The 27,522-nt window shown below is 38.9% G+C and overlaps 1 long non-coding RNA gene across 2 annotated transcripts; it reads left to right on the top strand.

The window, feature by feature from the left end:
- The first annotated feature begins 174 nt into the window (after positions 1 to 174).
- Positions 175 to 27,522, top strand: LOC142406671 (uncharacterized). 2 transcript variants are annotated; one of them, XR_012774654.1, is made up of 4 exons: positions 175 to 1,534; positions 4,547 to 4,604; positions 20,775 to 21,024; positions 26,550 to 27,522. It is a non-coding gene; the product is annotated as an uncharacterized LOC142406671 (long non-coding RNA). The 2 variants fall into 2 exon arrangements; XR_012774655.1 differs by lacking the exons at positions 175 to 1,534; positions 4,547 to 4,604 and adding an exon at positions 6,624 to 6,774.

Genomic DNA, 27,522 nt, shown 5'->3' with positions numbered 1-27,522 from the left:
GGAATTCAGTGGAGCCAGGCTTTCATCTCTGGTGTTTTCCCCTGAACATGTCTTTTTTTGTGCTTTTGCTCCAAAGTGTGGTGTTTCTATTTCTACTTTTTTTTTTTTTTCCTCTGTTCCTCTGAAAATGCTTTGAAAGCTTTTTTTTTTTTGAGCAATATACTATAAATTTGCTCTTGAGTCTGAGAAAATGTGGGGAAATATCACTTCACTGCCAAGCAGATAAGGTTGAGTTGTGGTTAGTCTCCATAGTTATGTTTTTCCATATACTTCTGCTTTCATCATAAAATGTCTTTAGTTTTGATGAAATGGAACAACAAGTGAAAAAACAAATACGCCAAAGAATCTGGTCTTTAACAGGCTGCAGAAACTCAGGTAATGAGATGGCTTGTGTCTCGACCTACAAAGCTAGGGCTCATAGAAATATAGATGGAGGCAGAACACAACAATCTTTAAAGAGAAATGTTTTCTAGCAGCTTACGCTGTTATCATCATTGAAGTTAATGGTGGATTCTTTTTTCTTTTTTTTGACACTTTAGTGTTGCATAAACAGTACTCACACCAATATTCAATTAAGTTATTCATCTGGAGGTAGGTATACCACAGTTGTCTGAGTTTGCCGTGTTTCTCTTTGTTATATACAGACACAGTAACTGTGCTTTTCTGAGGTCAAAATTTTTTTGATATTTCAAGGTTGGAGGCATTTGAAATAATGGCAGTTAGTAGAGGACATTGGTGATAGATTTTGTGCAATATTTGTATCATTCAGAAAACATGCGGAATGGAGGAGGTGGTGCATTGTGCTGCATACTTGGTTTGGTTATGGTTGAAACAAATGGCTGATGAATCTTAGTTTAAATGTCCTGTTCATGACTTCTAATGATGGCAAGGAATTATAGCTCTCACCTGCAATTCCTGTGTGTATGCGCAGGCACACATATGCACCGTTTTAGCTGAGGTAAAATTGCTAGCGAAGTCATCTCCAGCAGCTCTTCATATTACTCCTTTGAAACTTAAACCTACAGTTGTTTACAACTTACAGATGAGACCACGAGTTCCATTCTTCCCCCCCCCCCCCTTCCAATAGTTGGTAAGATTACATCCCTTTGTGAGTTTTATGGATACATCCTTTTTATAAAGGAGCAGAAATTCCAGTGCACTTCAGTGCCCTATTTGCTCTGTCACAGCCAGTTGATCTTGTTTCCATCAAGTGTTTTCTGTTCCAGCCAGGGAGTAACACACTTGTCTTCACATTGGACTTTGATTTCTTGGCATTATACTCTCCGTTCCCAACATTTTTGTGGTTGTGAAGAGATACTTGCAAATGTGAAAAATAGTCTCCTCTGGTGCCTGTATTTGTAGTGTCAGTTCACATTTGATATGAGTTTAGCTGAACATGAGACATGAAGATTAAGAACTGTCCTCTGAAATGTTTTCCCTTGTTTTATGAGAGTAATCTCATTTCATTTAGAAGAAGCAAGTGAATGGGCCAAGGAGCCCAAGCAGACAGATGATGTTTGATTTCATAAATCAGGTATTCAAGTTACGATATGTTCCTAAGATGCAGGACAGGGAACTAATGCTGTGCAGATCAATTTGGTTGTGTGTTTTCAAACAGTAGATCATCTGAAATCAGACCTATGAGACCGAGTGAAAGCCTGGCACTGGTGGAGCCATTGGAGAGCTGGGCTGACTGATGCACAGCGCCTGCTCGCACAGCTCTCCAAAGCGATTCTTCAGAGTTTCAAGCTCTGCCAGCAGTTGGCTGCCTTCTTTGCTCAGCCCAACTGATGCTGTTTTCAGTTTGGTGGTGACTGTAAGGAGAGGTAATACCCTTTATTTAAACCAGCTCTCTCCCATAAACCTTGGCTTCTTAGGTAGCCTTAGGTAGAACTGGCTGCCTCATATTAGTGTTGACTTTAATAGGAGTTTGGAGCGTGCAAAAAAATCGGAAGGCGGCCAGCATTTTGGAACAGCAGTGTTCTGTAGTTGAAGATTTCTAGATGGGTTGGTCATTCTGTTGCAGAGAAAGCTAGAAGAAATGTAAGGCAGTGAAGTTTTAGCTGTACTCCAGTGCTGCATAATGATGGAGACCAATAAATTCAGTTAAAACTCTAGGCTTGCCGCAATCACTTGCTTGCAACACTGCAAATCACATCAGGAGGAGAACAAAATAGAAAGAAAGAGCACTGTTTTCTCAGGGCAAAAAATCTTTATAATAAATATAGCTTTATGGGTTTTGTTTCACTCTTGATGAGTCAGCTCAACACTCCATGTATGTTTATGATGTACACAATAGGAACTCAGCATGTATTCACTGGTCTTTAATGTTTTGTATTACCAAAGCATTTTTTGTACCCCAAACTTTATATTGTAGGCTGAAAAGCGGACATAAGCAATCAGAACACTGAACTTACGATTTCTCCTGAAAAATACTTGTATTTGAAGACATTATGCCAGCATACTTTGACATACAGGCAGATCTGAAAAACCTTAGGAGAAAATAACATCATCTGACATTGATTCATGAGGAACTGATGTATTATTGAAGAAAAGTCATTCCACAATGTGACCTTCTTTTTTTTAAATTATTTTGGTGGTTACAATTGCTTAGGTTGAATGAAAAGAACTGAGTATAGTCATAAATGCAAATTCAGTAATAAATGTCCCTGTGAAACATAGAAGTCCTGCAGTTTCTTGGTTATTTCACAAAGTGAAAGGATACTTTTTTTTTCAAATAGAATTCTGTTATTGTTTGTAAAAGTTATGGTTTTGTATGTAAAAGTTGTTCTTTTGGTGGAAAGTGTATATTTTTGTTATACATTTAGATTGCTTTTTAGGCCAAAGTTGCATGGTCAGAATTCAGAAGCTGGCAAGTAATTCCCGTATGAATGAGAAACTGGTGATAGAAGTGAAATGTATTTTTGGGGTAGTTTTGCAGCAATGTGCTTTATTCACAGAGGATGTGTGCTATTTTACTTCCCTGAATGTAGGCAAAAATCATCAGAGAGCTGTTTGTTTGTTTTCCAGAAATACTCCAAGTGGGCATAACTACAAGTGGTGTTCAGAAGAAGCTCCATCTTTCCAATGTCACCTTCCTCTTTGCTCTCACATGCCCTTTGCTTGCTTTGTCTGAAATTATCTTAATCCATGGGTCTACAATCAGAAAAAAACCCCTCTGTTCATCTGCTAGGTTCAGTTCTGCACAGGCCCTGAGCAGTTTACATCTTGGGTTGTCACGCCTGTTGTGTGCAAATGTTTTTAAACATTTGGTTCCCCTTGTCATTGAGCCACAAGGACTTAACATATGTGCTGGCTTTTATGAGGTCTGTGATTATGTCTAGATTCTAGACGGTACCCACGCCTTCTTGATAGCCGCTAGAATATAGACCATATTCAAGCACGCACATACACGTTTTTTTAGAAGAGATGAAATGGCTTTTTGTCACTCCTTAATCCCATGTCAAAGGGTAGAAAATGCAGGTTTTTTTCTCTGTGAGCTGGATGGACATCAGAGATTCTTCTCTTTCTTTGGGTCCCACAACCCTGCTTTGAAATGTCTTTTAAAGAGATGAAAAGGGTGTAGTTGTAGCTTTAAAACCATGAATTTTGCACATTACTTAAATAAATGGTTCTCCTTTTCATTCTGGGGTCCAGGTTGAGATAATACACAGAAATAAAAAAATATGGATGTCTTCTATTTTACTGTCTCCTGACTTCCCCTCTCCCCCCCTTTTAATTTATTTTTGGGGTCTGGAAAGAAAAGCGTGCCGAAAAGGCCCAGTGTATTGATGTGTGAAATTGAAGGAGTTGCTCATTCTTATGATCCAGACACTGTGCCCTTTGACAGGGTTAACATAAAAAGAAACATACTGGAAAACACACACCTCAGTATGAAAAATTCCTTAAATTCAGGGTGTGTTCATACAAAGTGAAATTTCTACGGTGTGGAAAGCATTAAACCTGATCCAGAAAAAATGCGAGGTGCCCCAGCCATTGAGATGTGAATCTCTTTAATCCGCACAAGCATTAGAAAAATCTGAAACATGTGAAAGTTCAAAAGCTGCAAAGCCATTACATGACTTCTTATTCATTTCTCAAGTATTGTAACTTTCTATTGAACTGTGAAAAGGCTTTTTCTTGTATTTTTTTTCTTTTCATAAGCAATAGATCAGTCGCTCACTAATATGTTATTGCACATTGTGAAGCTGAAAGTGAGTTTCACTTGGTTATATCTACTTGGATATAAATTCTTGATTTATTTTAGAGCATTTATGTAGCATTTCAACAGTCGGTAACTTGCACATTTTCAGCAGTTGCTGTTAGGGAGGGGGAAAAGGGCAAGACTGAGTAAAATGTTTAATTTTTTTTTTAAGATCCAAATCAATTTCACAGTAAGTTTAGAGGTAATTTTAATGACTAGCTCTAGCTTTGCATGAAGGCTTTTTAACTCTATGTGTGCTAATTAAAAAAAAACCAGCAAAACTAACTAACAAAACCAAAGCCAAAGCAACACAAAATACCTTTTTTCAGCTTAATTTTACAGCTCTGAAGTACACCAAGAGGACCTTCCAATTTGGTGAAAACTTACTTCAGAGAAAACGGTAAGTTACTGTTTGTAAAGGGATAGACCCAGTTGGTAACAGAAATGCTCAGCCCAAGGATTTCCCACTATCAACAACCCTCTAAAGTGTATACATGCCTAACTCCAAGGGCCAGAGTCTCCACGTCTGGCTCCAGGCTGTCCTTGTCCTGCCACAACAGCCAAACCTCCTGTGGAGGCTTGGGCAGCCTGGCAGATCTGGCTTTCCCTCTATGGGATTATTAATTTGTTTTGCATCTGCAATTGTAGTCTTAGGCTTATTTTTGATACCTTTGTCCTTGCTGTGGTCAGTTATAGCAGCCCTCAAGTTTTCAAATAGTTGTCTCTCACTGGGGTATGAGTCATGCTTTATGCTGTTTGCTTAAATGAAGTACTTGTTGAGATAAAGTTGCTGGGGAGGGGGGTCCCGTGCGTCTAATGGTTTTGTTCTAGGAGCTGCCAGGGATGTAGTGTTACACTGCAATGTCTGAAACAAAAATAGATCTTAATATATAGGGTAACAGGCTTTCTTAAGGGCAGGAAGAATAGAAAGTTTCATGTTGATTTGCCATTTGAAAATCGGCCACAAATTTTTGTCAGTGAAACTCCTATGAGAAGATAGTATAGTGACAAAGAACAGTGGGAGTTGGTTTTTAAAATGACATGCAACTGCAGAATGTGACAAAGAGACTTTTTGAGTCCCCTCCCCACAAAAAATGTCTTCTACACTTAAAAAGACAGGGAGAGGCCTGTTTTCCACATGAAAATAGTTGGCAACCTGACTTTCATTGACTTGCCAAAAGATGTATCAGAAGAGTTGAGGTAATCCACTGATTTCTGCGATGGCAAAGCAGAAAAGTGCAAGTACTCTGTGGGCTAGAGATGGGGGTGACTGCAGGAGCAGAGGGGAACGTCAGCTGAGAACTCCGGGATCTCTGGAGGAGACCATGTTCTCAAGCAATGCTCATCATTTAGAGTTATAAAACCTAAACAAAACAAATGTCTCAAGCCTGCGCCAAGACCCAAAGAGTTTAAAGGTAAACATTAGATAAGGTTATAGTCATTCTGTCCTCTGCTGCCAAGGCCTCGCAGCACAACAAAGGACTATTGATCAAAAAGGTCATGTAGAAGAGGGCAGGGTTTGAAGAAACTGAATTAAAAAAAAAAAAAGCCCAAATGAGACATGCAAAAATAGTAACTCAGAGATGAATGGAGTTCTGTACATCAGGCATTTCTCACATGCATTCATTTATCTGTCTGTGCAGATACAGTGAATATCTATAATTCTCTTGGTTTGTACAGTGACATCCCCCTGTAGTCTCCAGAGCTTAAAATGGCGAGTAATTACACATGTCCCTCTAAATAAAATGGAAGAGGCGGCAAAAGAAAACATGGTGCTGTGCTTGGGTTTTCAACTTGATGCTGTTCCACTCCACATGTCTTGCAGGGACACTTAAGGCTGCTCACACACATGATGGTAGCCAGTGGCTACTGACTTATTACTGTAGTATTTAGGCCTTCACGTGATAGCAGCAGCTGCTAAGGGATATGATATGAACAACCTGCTGTTATTTTGATCTTCACCAAATAGGCTTAGCCCGCATCCCACCCCGAGGTTGTGGGAAAGGAGAATAATTCTTTGTAGCTGGGATTAATCTGCAAGTTGTCAGCCTCTCATATCCTGAAAAATATTAATAAAGGGCAATTTACTCTTGCGAGGCTGCTGTAAAAAGATTCTAAAATACAGAGATTCTAGTGTCATCCGCAGATGACAATCTGCTAAGTGTGTTTGTGTTTTGGGGGCAAGCGGAAAAAGAGCATTCCCTGTGAATGACAAGTGCCAATCTCATAATGTCATATTACCATTACGGATGAATAAAGAAAAAGGCCCATTATGTTATATCTAACTAGAAAGAAACCTAACAAAGAAATATACTGTGTTGTTAGTGAGAGGAAGGAGAGACTTGTGGTTAGGGCACAGGAGATGTTGGTTCAAATTTCTGGCTCTGCAAGAGACTTCCTCTGTGACCTTGGGCGACTCACGTACTGCCACGCTTCAAAACGGCAGTAGCACTCACACTGGGAGAGAGATTTCCTAGAGAGATAAGTTCCCATTTAGGCACTCAAATGGGTGCCTAAGTGGCCAGATCCTCAAGATGGGCAAAAAGGTCTTTTGAAAATCTACAATAAAAGTAAGAACTACAGGACTTGGAGCCTTTTTTTCTTCTTCTTTTTTTTTTTTCTTCTCCTTTTCTTTATTTTCTTCTCTTTTTCCTGTGAAAGTCTGGCTCTGATACTGGTTATTGAGCATTTGAGAATCTGATCCTTGACCTCCCTTGGGATTCTGACTCTTGGTCATCTTAAGGCATGGTTTCCCAGCTGAAAATGGGGATAACAATGCATCCTTTATCTTACTGTCTGCCAGTTTTGTCTGTTTAGACGTCGAGGCTTTGCGGGGAGGGACTGCCTTCTACAATATACAGGTATTTGACCCTAATCTTTGAGAGGTATTGGGAGAAACAGGGACTTGAGACATCAGTGTGATAAAAAGGAATGCATAAATGATGGTAAAAGCAGTGATTTTGAATAAGTGATGAACTCAGCTCAGTAGTATTAAAACTGGTTTTGCTTGTTATAGAAAGAGAAGACAATTTGGGTCAGAGTCAGGATTTCTTCAAGACTTGGGAATGTTGAGATCCAGCCTTGTGGGTTAAACACGTCTCTACCCAGAGTTAGATTAGAGTCTGTGCTGAAGTATGTTTTCAATTATATTCTGTTAGAAAAGCAATGCTGAAATTTATCTCAAGTTGTCACAGTGCTTCAAAGCATGGGCTTTTCCTCTCTTTAAGTCCTTGAACAAATGCAGGATGTGTTGAGACAAAACTGTTTCCAATTAAGTTGATGCATTCTGTTCTTTAATGTTTCAGGACTTCAAGTTTAAGTTAAAGAAAAATCCTGTAGCCAGAGTTCAGAAGGATGATTCAGATTAAATTGCCTGGAAAGCAGTCAAATTTCTGTGGCTGCACCATGTCGGGTCCTCAGATAGCACAGGGTGACACATAGCCATGAACTTCAATGAAACTCTGCTGACTAATATTGACTGGGGATCCAGCTCTTCTCTGTGTCAGGTCACTGAATATGTAGGAGGGGCTTGAAGCATATGGGTTAAGGGAAATAAAAGTGATTCCAGCAAATTTCTCTGTTGCTTGTATCCGATGTAAGTTTTTGCTGTAGTAAGTGTGCCTTGTTCAGCAGAAGAAGCTTTTGGAGTTCCAAGGGTTTTTCCCTGCATAACCGAAGCATTCCTGTTCATCACCCATCATTCTGTGGAGTGCTATCCTGAAAACTTCTGTCATGTTGAAGATTAAAAAGGGATTAAGAGTGAGTAATGGATTTTTCAGGTAAATTTATGTACGCACACAGCACATTAATTGTTCAGGTTCAGTTCTCTGGCTCAAGACAAATACTTGCATGTTTACATTTGACACTCTTATTTGTCAATTCTTGGAGCTGCTGCTGTAGGGATCCCTGAACAAACTGCCTTAGCGGTCTTCTGTATGTTCTTTCTTTTATGTGCCACCTCCATGCCTGCTCCCCCTGCACAAACAATTCCCTGCTGAACCCTAGCCAGCAAGGTTACGCTAGAACTTAATTTGACTCACTGATGTTGACTGCTTTGCAGCGCCTGGCCTGCTCAATTTTGTTTTCCCTCAAGGCCAAATTTAAGACTACTCAGAACGCATACTCACACTAGCTTTGGCGAAGGTAAAATATATGTGGGAACGATGATAAAAATAAATTCTTGCATTTTCATGATACTAAATAAAGAACAAAAATCATGTGACATAGGAACAAATGGCCAGTTTCTCACTTTCGCCAATATCCTATTGCAAGAGTATGTGCAACTGGCGGTCAGTGCTGAATGAGTTTTGGATTTTTTTAAACTTTGCAAGAAAACATGGGTTTTTTTTCATTTATAAGAGTGAGGTTTATTGTGGACAAGGATGTTACTGAAGGAATCCTCCTAACATTGTCCATTTGATTGGAAGAAGTTTGTGCAGGCATTCAGTAATGCGTTAATCATCTGTAGGGAGCTATAAGGAAAAAATCTGCATAAATTACTGAGTAGCTTTGCTGAAGATCAGAATGTTTCTTCAACTTCTCTTCACAAAAAGAATCTTGTCTGTGGGACCCTGGGTAGTGTTTTTACCATTAGTGCAATCTGCCATGCATTGTGTGTGGGACTGTGCAGTGACAGGGGTTGTAAGAACAGAAAGTCTTGGATTTCAGTTTCCTACTTGGTTTTGTTGTGTTTAATACCTGTGTTAAACAGTTAGGTCATTTAGAAGTTGAAATATTGGGTTGGGTTACGGATCTAAGTTATCTAGTTGGCCATAACTCTGAACCTACTTACACGTGGTTCTCTTAAAATTAGGTACAACTTACTTTGGTACTCTTAAAAGACCACTTTGAAATCTGGCCCCTGAAAACATGAGAAAATACCTAACATAACATTAAACCACACTGTAATTCAGAGCGGTGTCCTTATTTAGGCTTTTTCTTGAAAAGTCAGGTCAAACCTCTCTTCCATTTAAACTTTTAAAATTTTTTAATCACAAGCTGTTTTAAATAAACTTCCTGGACTCAGAAGATCCTGGAATTTTGATGTATGCACCATGGGATAATTGTTCTGTTTCAGGGTGATATTTGGTTGTATTATCTGTGACAAGTATGCTGTTTCCCTTGTCTGTGTTTGTAGTCTTAGCACCGTGTTCTTTTCATAGAAAGAAGGTATGCTCGTCTCTTAGTATAAATAAGAAAACCCAAGAAAAATAACCACACTGTGACATGAGTCCCCTTAGAGTTGGGGGGCATATTAGAGCATATTATGAATGCTCTCTTAATGAGGGATAAAAAAAAAAAGACGTTTATTTTGCTTTGGAAAAATGTGGTATATTAGATCTCATTCTGGAAATCTGGGCTGTGACTACTTTCTGCCTAGCAGCGTGCAAATTTTATGTTCTGTGTAGAACTGTATCCTGGTCACCACTTTGAATTAATTATTGACTGGCTGAGTGCGTCCTGTCCATTTTCTAAACCGTAGCAGAAATATATTTCTGTGAGATGTCAGGCTGAGACTATTCAAATGAGCAGATTTTTAAAAAGAAAAAAAAAAAAGATTAAACATATTTAATGATAGAGTAGCAAAATCATTTGCTATAAATGGACGGGTGCCCGACTTAAAAAGAACGAAGACATCTCCTTCCAAACCAGTGAGTCTAAGACATTTTTATTTAAAGTCTAACATATATTCAAGAGTTTAATTGACATACCTGACTATTTACTCTGAGAATCTATTCTGAAATTATTATGTTGCTCCTGTAAATGTACTAGTTTCCTCCAGACAAGGACTAAATGACTTTCACAACAAGCTATATGCATTGCCCAATACATGCCTCATGGAAGAGTGCAACATGTTTATATCATCCTTTTCTTTCTACAATCCTTATAACTTATTTAGAGGAGAAATCACAGCTGCTTTTGTCCGAAAAGCATCAGTGTTTTTATGACTGGCAAATATGACTGGCGATGTGACTCAGCTTTAACGAGAGTGACCTAGATCTTGCAACAACAGACATTATCTCAGTAGTCATAGTGGAGACATTTGAATGCTTCAGTTTTGCATAAGTGAGACTGTATGCAGACAGATTATACCATGGCAAGCAGATCCCTGATAGTCAGAACTGCTGTGCTGTATTGACATACAGTTTGAGCGAGATAGTTTAAATATTATCAGTAGCTTTTCAAGCATTGAGTAAATAGGGCATATCAGTAAGTTGTAGGGATGAGATGGCGGAGTTATGGATTTTACACTGGCTTAACTTAAACGAGACTATTTCCAGCAACAACTGAGATATGTTTATAATGGGACAAAAGACAGCTAGGACCTTACAGGGACATTGCCTGGTCTGTCTTTTGACAGAAGGATAGCATTTTGAACCATCCCTAGTTGACTGGCATCATACACTTTCACCCACCTGCTGATTGCTGCTCATGGTACTAATTTGATCTCAAGCTTATTTTGACAGAAAATGTTGTGAGAAAACCACCCTTGCACAAGATATTTGTGGCCAACACATTAATAGTATGAGTGTGGGGCCCAACAGAAGATTGCATGATGACTCCGGCTTTAGCCAGCTAACACTGTTACCTCAGTGAGCTATTCAGGTTCCTAAAAGTTACATATGCACCAGAAAAACTTTGATGGGGCAGAGATTAAATTACTTTCCTTCCTCTCTTTTGTCTTTCCTTTCTTCACTTCCCCTCCCCACCCTCTGTCTGACTTTCCAAAGAATGTACATTGATTTTTGGCCCTAAATTATCACTGAGACAATGATGGACAGAGAATTTCAATGTGGCATTGCTGTGCACTGGTCAGATTTTTATATACTTTTTCTAACAAATAACACTGCTGCTGTCAGGTTTTGATCATTTAAGCTGAAGACATGCGGAAAGTAACACCTCAACATTTTAAGGTGCTCAAATAGTTGCATTAATTTAACAATATATAAATGATTACTATATTGCATCAAAAACTTCCCACCTTTTGGCTGAGTTAGGAGTGCATCTAAAGCACTAAAAAGAGATCCATCAGTACCTAAGGGCTTTAAGTTAAGTCTTTACATGAATTCATGGATGAGTTTACTTGGAAAACATTGACTGGCACTGAAAAACAGAAGCTGGACAAAATTAACAGCAAATCCTCTCTGCAAAGTAGATCTGTTGACTGTCAGCTGCCCTAGATTTTAGAGTACAAACCCGCTCAGATGGTTGCTGAGCATCAGTGGCTCAGAGAGTTGGGGAAATTAGCCTCTGGTTGTGAAAATAATTGTATTCCATTTGGGGAACTTATAAACTTCTAATATTTTAAATATTTGAGTGAAGGAAAAGTGGTTTCTTTTCATTACTGTATTTGAAGGGCTGGAGGGTATTTTCTTTCTCTGATTTTAATGCCTAATTCTCCTCAGAGGATCTTGGCATACATGCTGCTTTATAAAGGCCACCTTTTGTTGTCCTTAGTAAAGCACCTACCTCCCTCCTCCTCCTATTCCCTCCCCAGAACACCCTGTAAGTGGGTCAATAAAAACTGGCACAGTGAGAGCAATGGCTCCAAATAGAGGGACAGATGTCACCTCCAAACATCCCCAAAGCACACATCCCACCTCAACAGCCCTCCCTTTTATCATAGGTAAGGTTTCAGTAAGGCTTGAGAATATCAGAAGAGTAAAACCAGGATTGTTAAAAGTCATAAAAAACTCCCACTACTTCCTCTTGAGGATCTCTAATGTTTCCTGCACGTCTGTAGAGGGGCTGTATTTGCAGCAGTAAGTCTATTTATTTTTTTCTCAGATATAGTGCTAAACAAAGGGATTCTTTTTCCCTTTTATCCTTCTAAACTGAGTTTATGGAAGGTCTCTCTTTTTTTTCTCAACCCCAAACCAATACAAATAATAATGCACATCCTTTTTGATTGCTCTTTCCAGTATTTCATGAATAGCTGTTAATCTTAATGATCCTTCATTCCTATATTTGAATGGACCACTACCCATTCCTCATACACTCTGGAGGATGTGTGTCAGGGCATACATATTAATTAGGCAGAACTGTGTAAGCAGTTTTTTCCAAAACCACCAGGGCCAGTTAGTCATCCAGACATTACATAATAAAAGTTCATAAGTTGAAAAGAATGTTCTCAATCATTTATGCTCAGTAAAAGAGAGGTTTTAAAGGTACAAATGAGATTAGATTTCGTGAAATTCAGAACTGAAACTTTCCCCTTAGAAGTAACACAAATTACTACGATTAATAATTTAACCGAAAAGGCTCATATACATGTGGATATACATGCATGTGTATGCCTCTTTATCTGGCTCTGCAGTTCCTAGAAGTTGGTTTAGGAGCTTAGACTGGAACAAATCTGGCTGCTAGAGCGAGCTCCCCTGTGTTTAGGGGGACATTGCATAGCTACAAATGCTAATCAGCACAGCTAAGACAGCATCACACTTCAGTGACCACAAAATAATTCAGTTTTGATGTGAGATGTGGAGGTAAAAGAACTACGTCCATTTGGGTGTCAGTGAGGCTATAAAATCCAGAGCATAATGCACTGCAAGGGAGAAGGGATGAAAAACCACTTGCAGACGTAACCTGCACAGGGACAAAGTGAGGGATCCAGAAGGAAATATGAAGGAAAGAACTATGGAAAATGCTTACGGCCCTGAAAGAGAGTCTAAATGAACATTCAGAAGAATGCATTTTTTTACTTATCCAATATAAACAGCAGAGGGAATTTTGAAAACTGGGTCCTAGGTATGTGAAAACTTGATCAGTTATTCCTAATTACCTTGATATAACTCATGCTATGTGTCTTAAATGAGGCTGTGATAGATACACAGCTTGTGTCAGAGAACATTTAATTATGTGAATCTGATTAAAAGCTACTGCATTGTAACAATGAAAATAACTAAAACATTAGTTAAAAAATATAATGAATAATTTTAAAGTGCTGAAGATGTCAGGGTTCATTATTTGATTTTAAGGTCACATTCCAAGTGCACTCTATCATTCAGCTTCCCCTTTTATGGAGAATTCATTGAAAAGCAGGGGGGAGGGAAGATGGGGGGGGAATGGTGCTTCCAGCAGATCCCATAAAATTATGCATTTTTTTTCTCAAAGATTGAGGTTAATCTTTTGTAGTTGTACTTGAACTTAATCTACCTTGATTTATAAAAGATATTAAATTTTCTTTTCTGAACTTAGCCCTCTACTTCTAGTATAAAATTTTACGTTCAGTATTCTCTCCAGACTTGGGTAATTTCATTTCCCTTTACCCATCTCCATACGTAGAACAAGCAGCAATGATTAGACTGTTGTTTGCTCAGCAACAACACCCATTCACCCCAAACCCTTCCTTTGCAAAGTCTGAAACCATTGCATTATATACTTCTGCTTTGTATCATCTTCCCTCTTGTACAGGGTAATGCCACTTTCTAAAAAGCAAGTAAGTTCTGTGAAGAGTTTTGAGTAGAGTTTTGCTTCAATTCAGTATTTTGACTTGAAATTAAAGGATGGTTTGCTTCTTCAGTCAAAGTTCTTTTTCTTTGGAAGAAAAGGTGAAGACTCCACTCATAGAAGTTTGTAAGGCAGATTGACTTCATGACGAAACTGCTAATGTCATAGAAAAAGTGCCTGTGGGCAGAAATGCACCTAAGCAATTCTTTCAAAAGTCTACAGTCACCTTAACTTCTGTAGATAAAACCAAGCTTCTCCAATGTTACTAGATTTAAGACAAATGAGGTGATTCTTTTCTTTTTGGTCAAATAAATATACTTATTCTTGAAGCTACATGTCAGTAATAAAATTGAGAATGAAATATGCTCTTACACATACTGAAGGTAAGTTGGTGTTTTTAGCAAAGATTTCACTGATATTAGTAGAATCCTATAGGAGAATTTGTGCTATTTGTAACATTGAGACAAATTCCTTTCTGATTGTCGTCTTGAATCATTTTTACTGCTTTTGCACCTCATTCCCCATTCCTGATTGCTATCAGGTAGACAGTTCCTCCTTTCTTCTTCACCGTCTTTAACTCTTATGAACACAATTTAAACCCCTTTTTAGCAGACTTTTTTCTGATCCTTCTAGCCAAGGAAGGATCTAAAGCAAACAGAAAGAAATCATTGTCACACAACAAGTTGTGGAACTCTCTGCAGCTGGCAGTTTTGGAACACAAAAGTTTAAGCATTTTGAAGTAAGAATATCCATGTTTGTGCAGAACAGGCCCACAGTAACGTTCAATGGGATGGCTGCATCCAATATCCACTCCAGAAGGTCCATCACGTCCTGCATACAGAGGACCTGAGAATAAGAGAGCTGCGTATCTCTAATGGTCTTTTCCTGAACATCTCCTCCTTGCCATTGTTAGATACATAGCAATGGACCAGATAGTTCTTTAGAGCAAACCAATACTTCACTTCCTGTGTAAAGCATTCCTTCTCCCCCTCAAGGCCTAAATTTGCCTGCTCAAATACATATTTGAGCTGTGTTGCCAGTGTGCAGTTTAGACTGAAAATTCTTTAGGGCAGAGGTAATATCTTCCTTTTAATGACTGCCCTGTATGTAAAGTCAAGGGCATAAATAATCTTGATACTAAATACAAGGAAAAGTCCAGTTCTGCCCTCGTATAAATGAGAAGCAGGATGCATTCTCTGACATAGACTTCTTCGTTTATGATTTACATCAATGGTTGTCTATGATAAATGTTTTCATAGTGATTTCTAATTTTTTGCATGGCAAACTGAGATGGAAGGTTGTTTCGTGATAGTCTGAGATTCTTTTCTTATGTAGTTGACTTTTCAAGTCTAATGGTTAATTATTGAATGGGCAGTGGTTTCTGCAGATTTGGTAATACCAAATGGAAGCTGGGTGATGTTTTTACCTTTAACATATACTTAGGTGGGTATCTGCAGGACAGTGTCTCAAGAATAGAGAGGAACGAAAGGATCTATCATCAACAAACTCAAGGACTGCAGCCCAGAAAATTCTTTGTTTTTTAATGTGTTCCATTGATAAGGGAATTGTCTTACTGGTAGAGAGCAAAAACAGAATGATAAACCCTTGTGTAACTGCAATACTTTTTAATAAATAAATCTAGTGGTCATTTATCCAAAAATTAATTACTAAATGTTTGCACAGTTCCTACAGTATGTATGCATTTCAGTATGCCCGCTTATGGATGTTATCTTAGGGGCTGGCAGGGTAATATTGCAGAGTGACTGGAACCTTTTGAACTCATCAGCATGACATCAGCAAGTAAAATCTCTCCAGTGCTCTAACCCGAGAATGTTTTCATTGTAGTTGTTGAAACTCAGTGTACAAGACCGGCTTTGGGTCTAGGTGGAGGAGAATGACAACTTGGTAAACTACACATTAGACAACTGATCTCTTATATACAGAGGAGGGCAACCAGGCAGGAATACAATAAAATCAATTGCTGAAATTAGCCTTCAAGCAGGGGCCCCTTAAATGTCAGGAGAGGTTTTGGAGCTGCGTGTTATCAGTATTCATAGAATCATAGAATACCAGGTTGGAAGGGATCTCAAGGATCATCCAGTCGAAACTTTCTTGGCAAAAGCACGGTCTAGACAAGATGGCCCAGCACCCTGTCCAGCTGAATCTTAAAAGTGTCCAATGTTGGGGAATCCACCACTTCCCTGGGGAGGTTATTCCAATGGCTGATTTTCTCATTGTGAAAAATTTTCCTCTTGTGTCCAATCAGAATCTCCCCAGGATTAACTTGTACCCATTACCCCTCATCTTTTCCATGTGACTCCTTGTAAAAAATGAGTCTCCATCTTCTTTGTAGCCACCCTTTAAATACTGGAATGTGCTTATAAGGTCTTCCCTATTATTAATATTATTAACATAGTATTAATATAGTATGTTCAACTGTCTCCAGCGTACAGGGACAATATCTGGTTCTTACCTGTGAGACTTGTGGAAAATGACCGTGCCACCTACGTGCTTGAGTAGATATCTTGCCATTGTAATACTGCGTAACACAGGGTCAGAAATTGCTGACAAGGTGCCAAAGTTTGTCTGTGCTGCTTGTAGCACAGAGACTTGCAACATGCCGAACTACCACTCTTTTGTAAGTGAAAAGCATCATCAAATGCAGTGAGCCAATTTTCCTCCTATAGATCCTTGGAGCAGCAGCTACAAATCCTGTTCTTGTGCAGCCTGGGTATGCAAAGGGAATGACACTCTAATACCAAATGTATCCATGCTTATCGAAGGCTATATAAAGGTTTCTTTTTTGACTTAGAAGTCATTTGCAGAACTTCAACCAGGATTACTTGAAATAATAGAGCTGTCACTAATATGGTATTTTTTAAAAGCAGGTGCAAATTACACCCTTTTGCAAGAGCCTGCTGGGTAATAGCAGAAACAAAACAATAGAAATGAGGCAGACTAGTGAGAGGAAGCAAGCATAAATCTAAGATGCTGAATCCTAGGGAGACAAGAGTAACTTCCATTATGAGTAATTCTGCTTCTCTTAATTTATTTCCTGTCTCCATCCCTCAGCGTTTCTATTATTCTATAGGGCATCCTATTACTGATTTAGATCAATAAGTAGGCTTCCCAAGATGTTTGTTCTTCATCCAGTTTTACATGCAGAATAGTTGGGAGGATGTGGACACTAAAGGGAAACAAACAGCAATGCTAATTTCAGTATTTCTTAATTTGTAAATAAAAATTTGGTTTGCATGAGTCTATATTTGGTCTTTGCAAACAATAAAATACTGTTTAAAAGTGCATTTTAAGTGACTATGATTTGACTGCAAATATTGTCCTAATAAGTTCTGGATGTAAAGTGGAAAGCTAAATGATGGAGCCTTGTTTTGGAAAGTCTGTTGTATTTAGTTCTGACTTAGTAAATGAAGCAATAGCTCATGAAGTGTTCACAAGCTTTAGAAAAACTGTATATGGTTCTGTATATAGCTAGAAGGATTACTGGTAAGTTTTCAGTCAACATTATGGGTCATAATACCACTGTTTCAAAGTCCACATTTGATTTTTGCTGCTTAGATTAATTTTGAAAAAAGGGTACTGTTAGGAATACTTGTTGTACAAGAGTCCTGATGCAATATAACCTCATCCCTTCTGAACGTCATAGATAATTGGTTCCTGTCTTTTTTCTTCTCTAAATAACTTTTGGTTTCCTGGTAACTCTTAGGCTCATTCTTTTAATCACTTCACAACGTGTAGAGCTGATGGGTAGGGGTCTAGAATATTTCCCCATCCCCACAGGCATTTTCACAGTGCAGCTGTTGATCATGTGAACATATTCATATTTCCTTCACAGCTGACACCCTGCAAATGTCTGGCGTGCCTGGAGATGGTAAACATGTGTTCAGAGCAAAAGGAGCTTTCTTCTTATAGGGACAGCATGTCAATTTTCTAAGAGGTGAGGGAATTTGAAGTGAAAATAAGGGTTTCTTCAATTCCATTAAGACAATACAGACCATCAATGAATGAGAAGAAAGTGTGTCATGCTGTGGTATGGATCTAGCAATCCAGACATCAGAAAAACAAATAATTGTCTTTATTCCCTTAGAAGTAAAGGGTTTCAGAGCAAAAAAGCTAAATGTTTCACAGATTTTAGATTTTTAGCTTGTCTCACCTCACTTTTTTGTAAGAGATTTTCCTTAGCTGCCTCTTTAAAACTCTCTTTTGCTGTGAAGTTTATTAAAATTTTGACAGCTGTCAGACTAGGGATGTGCTGAGAATGCTGCCTATCACACTGACCAACTGTGTCACTGCTTCTTTGTTCTTCCATCTGTCTGTCTGTATCCGTTTGTCATTTTTTGTCCCAATCATACTGTAAGTGCCTTTGAGACAAGTAACGTTTTTGCAGGGTGTTTTGTACAGCACCTACACAATCGCTCCTGATGCATGTCATCCACTTGTGTGTTGTTCCGTTTATTGGGTTCCCTTTTCTAGCTGAAAAAGATCAACCCCCCCATTATACCAAATACAGGAAACCTCATATGAACGCAATTATAATTTTGACAAGAGTCTAAAATGTTTAAAGAAGAATCTCCAAGGCATTAAGTTCTGTCAGTGCTTGCTTCCTCACTAAAGCAGAGCTCATGCCTTTATGCAAGGATTGAGTAATCCAGTCAACTAATTAACTATACCTTCTGTCATTTTTTTGAACCCTTTCATTTGGGAGTGCATGCATGTTTCCCTCTGTAACCTAGTGAACCTAATATAAGACAGTGAATTGTCATTTGAGCTAATCTAACCATATTCTTTTCTCTATTTAAGGAAATAATAAGGCTACAAGGACACATTTATTGCATATCAAATTATTCAGGTCTTTTGTGTTCAGTGAAGCTCATTTAAACAAAAATCTGATAAAGGAATAAATATGTAATGATGCATATTTGGGTATATATGCATATTTGGGTATAGATGCATACTGGGTATAGATGACATGTCTAATTCTAATGTTAACGGACTTAGTACCAGAAGATAGACATTTATGCTTCTGTATTCTACACTGCATAAATCACCTCATTAAGTATGTTAGGCTTATATGCCAGCAAAGTGCACAGCTGTGTTTAAGGTTGACCTTAAAGAAGAACACATACCTGTCCCCACAATCTTCTTTTCTTCTGGTAGTGGATGCTCCGTAACTACCTCTGAGCTGCTGATCTTTCTCAATCTTTTTCAACAGGAAGGATCCAGTCTACTGCTGGCTTTCTGCTTGCCCACCACCTTACTGAAGTCCATCCTTCTTGGTACTTCTCACACCAGTTCTCTCCAGCCGCTCCAGGCAGTGAGCCAACTGACTGCTTTGTAATCACACCATCTACCTCCTTGAATCATGAAGATATGTCATCTTTTGTACTATTGTTCTGTGGATGAATCCTTATCCTGTCCTAATGGGGATATTAAAGATGAGGCAAGCCTTAATATCTGGGAATAGTATTTTCTCGAGTCATATAAAGCACATAGGTACACAGACAGATGGATTGCCTCTCCAGTGGATGTCTTGTCTTGGAAACACTCCTTGATATTTCAAGTAATATTTCCCAGTTTCCTAGATATATTCTATTTGTCAGACACAACCCAGCTACAGAATGGCCAGTTTCTAAGCACTCAGCTATGCTGTAGGCCTCTCAAGGTGTAGGGAAATGGATTTTCACCATTTGCAAAAGTTTGTATTTTGCTAAATTATTTAGAAAGAAACCCAAAACAAACCCACAAACAACCGAAAAAACCCTAGCACTCCTAGCTCTCACCACCTTTCAGTATTACAACCAAAGCAAAACTCTTTTCTTATACCATGAGAGATTTTACATTTCCGTCTTGCAGCTTGCCTTTTTAGAGGGGGAGGGAAAGGAATGGAAGAGAAGTGTCAGTCTCTGAATAATAAGTCCTCTTTTTCCTATGTAAAAGTTCTTCAAGAATGAAAGACAGAAATTTTACCAAGTCACTATGAAGCAGAAAGAAAAACTGCAAAGTAGTTCTGTGGAAAATTAATAGTGATTGTATTTGTTTAATTTTGGTTTAAATTTTTTAAATAACAGCATGTTAGAAGTAAAAAAAGAAGACTTAACTCTACTGTAAATACTAACATGTTAGGACTGACCTGTCTGTTGTTTGGCAGAGTGGATTAAACCCCACTACAGGAACAATTACTCCCAGTATAATTTGGTGCTTCACTGTGAAACAGATACATACCTTCTTAAACATATTTTAAGGCATGAGACCTGGTCTTACTCACATAAACCCTTATTTGTGTGTCCAATCCCATCTTTCTTAAGTCATGTCATAGCATTGAAGGAAAAACTATGTGTATATGACTGAGAGTTTGGAGGCTTGGACACATTAGCAAGAATAAGGCAGTTTAACATTGTGCATTAATGAAATAGAATGAAAATAAATGTCAGCTGAAAGCAAGTCCCACCCACACACCAGTTCAGCAAAGTGAATGAAGCAGAGAGGATAGCAGTGACCACAATGACATACAGCAAGACATTATGGCTTCACGCCGCATTCTGTCTCTGAGCAGTCATTTGATAACACTGTGATCCAGGAACATAGTCATCCCTTTCTGTACATTACCATAGCATGACCTGCTCAGCTTTACAAGCAGTTGTTTTGTGATTATTTTTGTCCACTTGTTACTTTATGTTCTATTTTGTATCAATGAGGATAGAACATTTTTTATAGATTCATCAGGGAAAGGACTTTTTTTTTTTGGGGGGGGGGGTATTCAAGACTTTTTATGTTCACAATAACAGGACTTCTAGGCTTGTGTCTGCATGAGATGAACTGCATTTTGCATCATTGTCTTTACCTTCATGTTTGGGGTTGTTACCTTCACCTCCCTCTGTTACTAGCCCTAAGGCACATGTTATCTCATATCCACATGCATTCTGTCGTGTCTCATTCTTTGACTGAGTAAAAACCATGTATGGAAGAGGGGAAATGAAGGGCTGGATTGAATTCTGTAGATAATGCATAGAGGAGGCACTCTTCATGCAGATTTCTCCCTTCCTGCATCCAGGTGGTAGTTGTGGGAAGCAGCCGCCTTGATTTTTCCATCTTTCTTTTGTAGAAACCATGTGGGGCTTTGTGCAAGTCTGTGTTTATACATCACCTTTTGTATGCAATACCACATTCAGCTCCAACTTTATGGGAAGGACAGGAGGTTCCATCTACCACAGCAGGCATAGCATGGATTCAGCAACAGGACACCACGAAGCAGCTTGGATGGACTTCAGTTGGGTACTTCCAAAATCAGCAACACTGTAGGAAGTGGGACTTTAGCTCCAAAACTTCTCTGTCTTCCCCCTGGGGGTACTGTGGTAAGAATTTGCTGCTCTCTGGAAGAATTTGAATGAATCTCAGTGCGTAGTGCTTTTCTTTACAAGTCTTCTATTTGGAAAAGGCCATGAAACGCTTCTAATGAAATGAGTGTATATCAGTATTTTCACACAAACACATTTCTAGAAGTGTTTACCATTTGAACTACTGGTTAGGAAATCTCTTCAATATCTATTAGCAATGATACAGACAGATTTAGAGTCAAGAACTGAATTTTCACAATTTGAATCTTGAGTATGTTGATTAAAATTTATTTCAATATAAAAGATCCCTGCAGGGACCTACCCTCAAGGATTGTGTTTTTCAAGGCTTGATCTGCGTATCACCTAAACCTGTCTTTGCTTGCTTTTACTTGAGGGAATGGATACCTTTGCACTATAGTTCTGTAGTTCCTGGCAATTTTATAGACTGCTCTTGTATGGAAAGTTAATGTCATTGCTACTAGCCCAAAGGAGTTGCACAAGGTGAATGAGGGTAATCCTATGTTAGCGTCTAGTCTGAGTATCAAGATGGAGGACAATCTCAGTGCAGAACCTCATATAGATAATGCATCCAGTCCTAGTGAAGCATCAGGTTTCTTTGAGGCTTTGCTGTGAACCTTCAGTGGAGCCAGACAATCTTTGGGTTATCCGTCGAGTGCATTGAGAGATAGAATATTAATTATTCTGAGGGGAGACTTCTGCTCCCCCCTTTACTCAATTCTGCACTGACTATATATGGCTATCCTCTCATGAATCATCTACTCTGTATTATGCCAATCTTTACTTAGCAGATGGTGGTCTGGTCTCTGTGCTGAAACCTGTGACCCAGTTAGGTGGCACAAGGCAATTGGGGATGCTAGGAACAAAACTTTCCTCATTTCTGTTTTCAAGTAAGTCAGGTCAGTGATACTGCCAATAATATTCTCTTCTGTATTTTTTATACACATGAATATCATGTACCTATATTGGTATTCTTTGGGGATTAAAATATAGTATTGATTGTTTATACCATTTTACATTAGCCATTCCACTGAAGTCAATAGGAGTATCCACAGAAGGAAGGAATGTAGGTCTGAGCCTTTGATTCCTGTAGCATTCTTCTTTAACCAAACCAAAATATTACTCTGTGTTTGGATTATGTTCAGTTGCAGCTGAGAGATGATTGTTTGTCTTCCAGATTCCATTCACATGACTATCTTTTAATAACTGATATATGATAATTTATACTACATGCTCTCAGGACTGTGTCATGTGAAAAGTAATATTTAGATAGCCAAATATCTGACACAAAAAGTATACAACTATCACACGCACACATGTTTAAAAGTCCAAGAAATCACATCTCCCAAGTTGCTCATATCTTTCCTTTTCACTGTTTGTGTTGGTTTTCTTTCAGTAAATACAACTGCAGATCTTTGGCCTGTGCCACATGTCAAATAAGGATAAGAACCCTCTACATGGAAGTCAATTTTCAAATGTAAATGGAGCAGATATGTAAATCTCAACAGTTTCCCTATATAATATATATCTTTAAACTGCCAGGTTATGCAGGTGTGTGTGCAGGGGGTAACTTGTACATGCAAGAGCTCATTTATGATGATTAAACAATTTGTGTGGGGAAAATAAAGTATGTTTAGAGCATGCACTTTGGCATGTACACACTTTGCCAGAGTAATTGATGGAATGAATATTGAACACCTCATCTAAGGACACAAAAATACAGAACTGCCTAAAGTCACTAAAAAAGGAGCAGAGAGCAAAGAATTTCTGTATTTTTTTCCCCTGACAATATTTTGCTAGATTCTGAGTATCTTATTCTGTGCACTGTCTTGCTTAAACCCAATGTAATGATAGGAATGCTTGAATATTCTTTTTTTATTACTTTGCAATTGCTGGGGAAATTGTAAGTAGCTAGAGTTTAGATTTGGAAGTATTTAACTACTCCATTTCCATCTGAATTTACATATAATACCATCTTTAATTCTGTATTTATCAGAGGAAATTTTTTGCTTGAAAGATATACTTCTGGGAATATGTTAATTGTCGTGTGCCATAATATCACTTCTGAAAGGAGTAAGTCTTTAAATATGAGAGTTCAGTAGGACTGTTCTTAATCTTTGCTTTAGTAATAAATACTGAATGTCAGACCTTTTCAAAGATCCAAATTGGAAATGTCTTTTATCTCACTAAAATGAGTGGAAGCTCCACACGTGTACTATGAAAGTAGGGAATCGTTACCCCAAATATACCTTGCAAGGATAATTGGAAAGGATTAATTTACTTCATGTGGCTTTGAGGGAGATGAATAGTCTGCTGTGTTCCCAGGAAATAGAGACTTCGGAATTCTTTACTTTTGCTGGTGCAGAACTGTCTGAAAAGTTTGCATGCTTAAGTAGTTTTAGGTGTACCTGTCCTTGAAGAAGTAATCCAAACCAAAAACTCCAGTTTTCCCCGTCTGAAGCTTATTCATATTGCAGCAGTCTTTTTACATGAAATTTTGAATACTGAAAATATTTTGTCCCTTTGTTTTTAATACTGATGTAATAGAATTCCTTTCAAATGTCAAAGTGGAATAAATTATACATGTGTATATTTATATGTATATATAGATTTAGAAGACTCTCAATAGAATTAACCCATGTTAAGGTTGGTTTAGATGTGTGCTAGCAGGTATAGTTTGAGGCAGAGAGGCTCAGACTGAGAGGTTTTTTTCAGTTCTGGGTGGGAAGCTGGTTAAGCTGTTGTACTACTCATCTGCTCCCGTAGTTTTACCTGAATTGCATTTTCCTTGCTTAGTTCTCCCCTTCTTATGCAAAGTCTCTGGCTCAGCAGTCTAACTTTGACCTATTTGACCTTGCCCATTTCCTTTCCGCTGCATGGCAGTTCAATAAAGGTACTGTGCAAGCAATCCCCTTTCTAGCATATTGCCAACTGGACAGAAGCTGACATGAACCTTCTAGGAAAGCTGAGATGTGGTGTAATATCCAAATTCACCTGCAGTCAGCAATTTTAAGGTGTTATCTCTGAAACGCAGAGGGGATTGAGTGGATGTGCCATGAAAGAATTAATGGAATATCCACTTTAATGCTGTCCTAAGAATGAAGGCATGTTCTGCAAAAACCCAGTCCAGCATGTATGCTAACACAGCAGCATTTGGGTCAGCTGGACCTCCCATGAGGTGAGACTCTGTAGAGTCTCTGCAGTCTGCTGTAGATGTCTCTGGGGTAGTCCCCCCTCAACAAAGAGGTTCTCTAGAAACAAAATCTCCAGGAGCTGTATTTAGACATATAGGTTCAGGGTGGAGGGACTGCCAGAATCCCATTAGGAAACTGTTCAGCTCTAGGGTTGCAAGAGTATCCAATGGTGTGGGAACATCTACTGCACTGGTTGGTACTAAGGTACCAGCATTCAACGCTGATAGATGCAGATCACAAGTCTGCATTTCTCCCTTCATCATAGGTGCACGGGAATCTGCTTGAATGTAGGGAGGAGGTTGCTTATCAGCTGGTATGGTGAGACATAGAGTCAGCCTCAGCTGCAGACTCAAGAAACCATGAAATAGATGAGTTTTATAAGGTATATAATTTTGTGAAGCAGCGTAAAAAGACAGTGACAGCTACCCAAGAGTGGCTATAGAGCTGTAGAAGAAAGTCCTTCCAGCTATGAAACACCTATAAAACATCAGTAGGGGATTTATAATGTCCTTCAGTGGGAAAAGATACTTGGGATAGGACCTACGATGCTTAATGCTGTCATCTAAAAGATATTTACTCTGGTTTAGTTGTGTAGATGTCTTCTTAGTCAATGGATCTGTGTATTGCAGAGCCCTGTCTTGAGCTGAAAGCTCAAGAATGAAAAAAATTGTATCTTTTCACTCATTTGAACACAGAAGGTTGTTAAACAGCTAATTTTGAGGAAATTCAGGTAACTTTGTGCGGAAAACCTTAGGTGACACAAAGCCTACACTTGTTCACAAAAATGGTTTCACAGAGGATGAGAAATGCCTCAGATCCTCAGAAATCAAAATAACCAAGCGCTAGTCAGATGCCAGGCCCGTGTTTTACTGTGCCATCAGCAAGTCAGACTATTTATTCTGTGGAAAACTGACTGCTGCCTCTTGTTCAAAGCAGGGGCTACACCCATTTCTTCGCTCCTGTGGTGGCTCCTGGTCTTCTCCTCCAAGTGCCGCTTTCCGAGTCTGGACCTCCTACATTTCCATGTTTGTCAGCAACGCGCATGACTAAAATGGTATTTTCATATTTTAGTGCAGTCGAGGCCCCTTAAAGCAGAGGGTTGCAAGTGTGAAAGAGAGATATGTTGTTCCCTAATGGCTTATTACCATCCCATTTGCAATTCAGATCAGTTCTAAATTGACTGAAATTTTTAAACACATAGCAGGCAGTTTAAACTAATGATTGTCTGGAGGTTCACATCTGACATGAACTAAGCTTCTGTTCAAAACAAATTGCAAATAATTCCTCCCTTAGAGTCAAAATGTCACTTTTTACACTGTGCATTGTTGCCAGATTTTGTCAGTTACATTAAAAAAAAAACACACCAAAACCCACAAAAAACCTGCTACCTGCTGAATATTCTGAAGTAGAAAGCAGAGTGACACTGTGGTTGTTCTCCCCACCCCCTCCCTTATATATAATAATGTATATGTGTGCCTGGCTTTCTGTAGCCTGATGACAAATCCTTCCCCCCCGCCCAGCTCCCCGAAACTCCTCAGCCTGCGCGGAAGGCCCCGGGGGCAGCGGTAGGCCCAAGTTGCCTAGCAACCCCCAGCAGGCAGTGGGGCTGCCGCGGCCTGCCTTGCCCTGCCTCGCCCGCCAGCCTCTCCCCATTGCTGCCGGGGTTAATCGCTAACCCCCGCTTCAAACTGCGCGTTTTGCCTTGGTCCCCCTCCCTGTCGCTGGCTTGCCCAGGCCGACACAACCGTGGTCCTGAAAGTAAGGGTGTCAAGGGTGGGTGCGGCACGTCGGAGGGACGATGACCACCGCACAAATTAGGCGCCGTGTGCCCTGACGGGCTGTGCTGAGCATTGTGCTCTTTGGTGAACGATGGCTGGTGCTGGCACAGGGCTTTAGAGCTGACTTTTCTTCTAGAGCTGACTTTTCTTCAGGCTGTGGAGGTGTAGTAAAACAGGCTTAATCCTTCATTGTTTCCATTTTTCAGCACCCTACCTTGTAGCGGCTGCTTAAAAAGTGATTCAGAGTTTGGGTTCAATTCCATCAGGATTTCAAAGTCCATAGGTTTGATGATGATAAGAGGGGAAGCTCTTTAAAAATGTCCAGTGGGGTGGAAAGGGTATATTTAATATGTGATTGAAATTGGGTTTCCCTTGAAAGAAATAACCCATCTGAGGGGACTCACTGGAGAAATCTTGATGACTTACAATGACTGGTAACTACTTGTGAATAGGGAGGTATTTGCTAATTTCTAAAGGGAATGAGTTTATGCAGAGAAAAAAAAAAAGAGTCCAGTTCCCTTTTATGTAATCCTTGTGTATTTCTGCTTTGTAGGTGCTGGCCACAGGAATAGGGTTTGGGACAGTCTCTCTTTTTTACCCACGGTGTTACTGGATCAGGTATCTTTGTTAGATATTACGTGAAAGTCTGTGTTACTTAACTGACTTGTGGCTCTGGACTCTGAAAAAAGAGACTGTTTTTCAAAAATTATCACAAAGAACACTCTTAAGTTCATCAAGCTGCTTGTTCAGTTCCTATTTATGTTTTCATCTTGAACTGTGTATTGATATACTTCATACAACATTGCATTTCTCAAAAGCTTTTGCATAGCACATTGTCATACTTACTGGTTTTTTGGTCCCTTTTCCACTGAGAAGTATTTCTTGAACAGTTGTTAAAATGGTGGGTTGATAAGAGATCCCTGCTCAAGGAATATTTTCTCATGAGAGAGAGTATGGTGAAATGACATGCTTCTTACCTACTAAAATAGCAATTTCACTGAAAACTTTAATTTTCTTTCTGAAAATTGTGAATCCAGAATTGGTTTCTGTCAATAGGTGGGAAGAAATCCTGAAGCATCATTTGATTGGTTTGATTTAGAATGTCTCTGTATTTGTGGGGAGGGAAAAGTTGAAACCAAATGAAAGAGACTTTTCTTTGCTAAATGTCAACTTTCCTACTACATGTTCATTGCATGTAAAAAATTGCATTGCATGTTTTTTTTTTCTAACTGAAAGGAGATGGGAAATGTAAAAAAGCATTTCTTAAGATGTTCCTAACTTTATGACCTTTTTAGGAATATCTACCTGCTTGTAACTAGCTCTAGGAAAGATGTGCATATGTATAACATTTTCCTTATGCCTTCAATATGTACAATTGGAATGTGATATACTTCGTATTTTACAAAAAACAACAACAACAAAAGTCTCAGCTTACTGATTATGGATATGGATTAATATAAAATAAGTTTATGCTTTCAAAACAACCTTATGAGTGCCACCTCTTTCTGCTATGTAAATCTATTATG

This window comes from Mycteria americana, chromosome 2 (assembly GCF_035582795.1).
Source record: "Mycteria americana isolate JAX WOST 10 ecotype Jacksonville Zoo and Gardens chromosome 2, USCA_MyAme_1.0, whole genome shotgun sequence".
In the NCBI taxonomy this organism is placed as follows: domain Eukaryota; kingdom Metazoa; phylum Chordata; class Aves; order Ciconiiformes; family Ciconiidae; genus Mycteria; species Mycteria americana.
The sequence above is the reverse complement of the archived record's forward strand: the minus strand, read 5'-3'. Positions and strand labels throughout refer to the sequence as shown.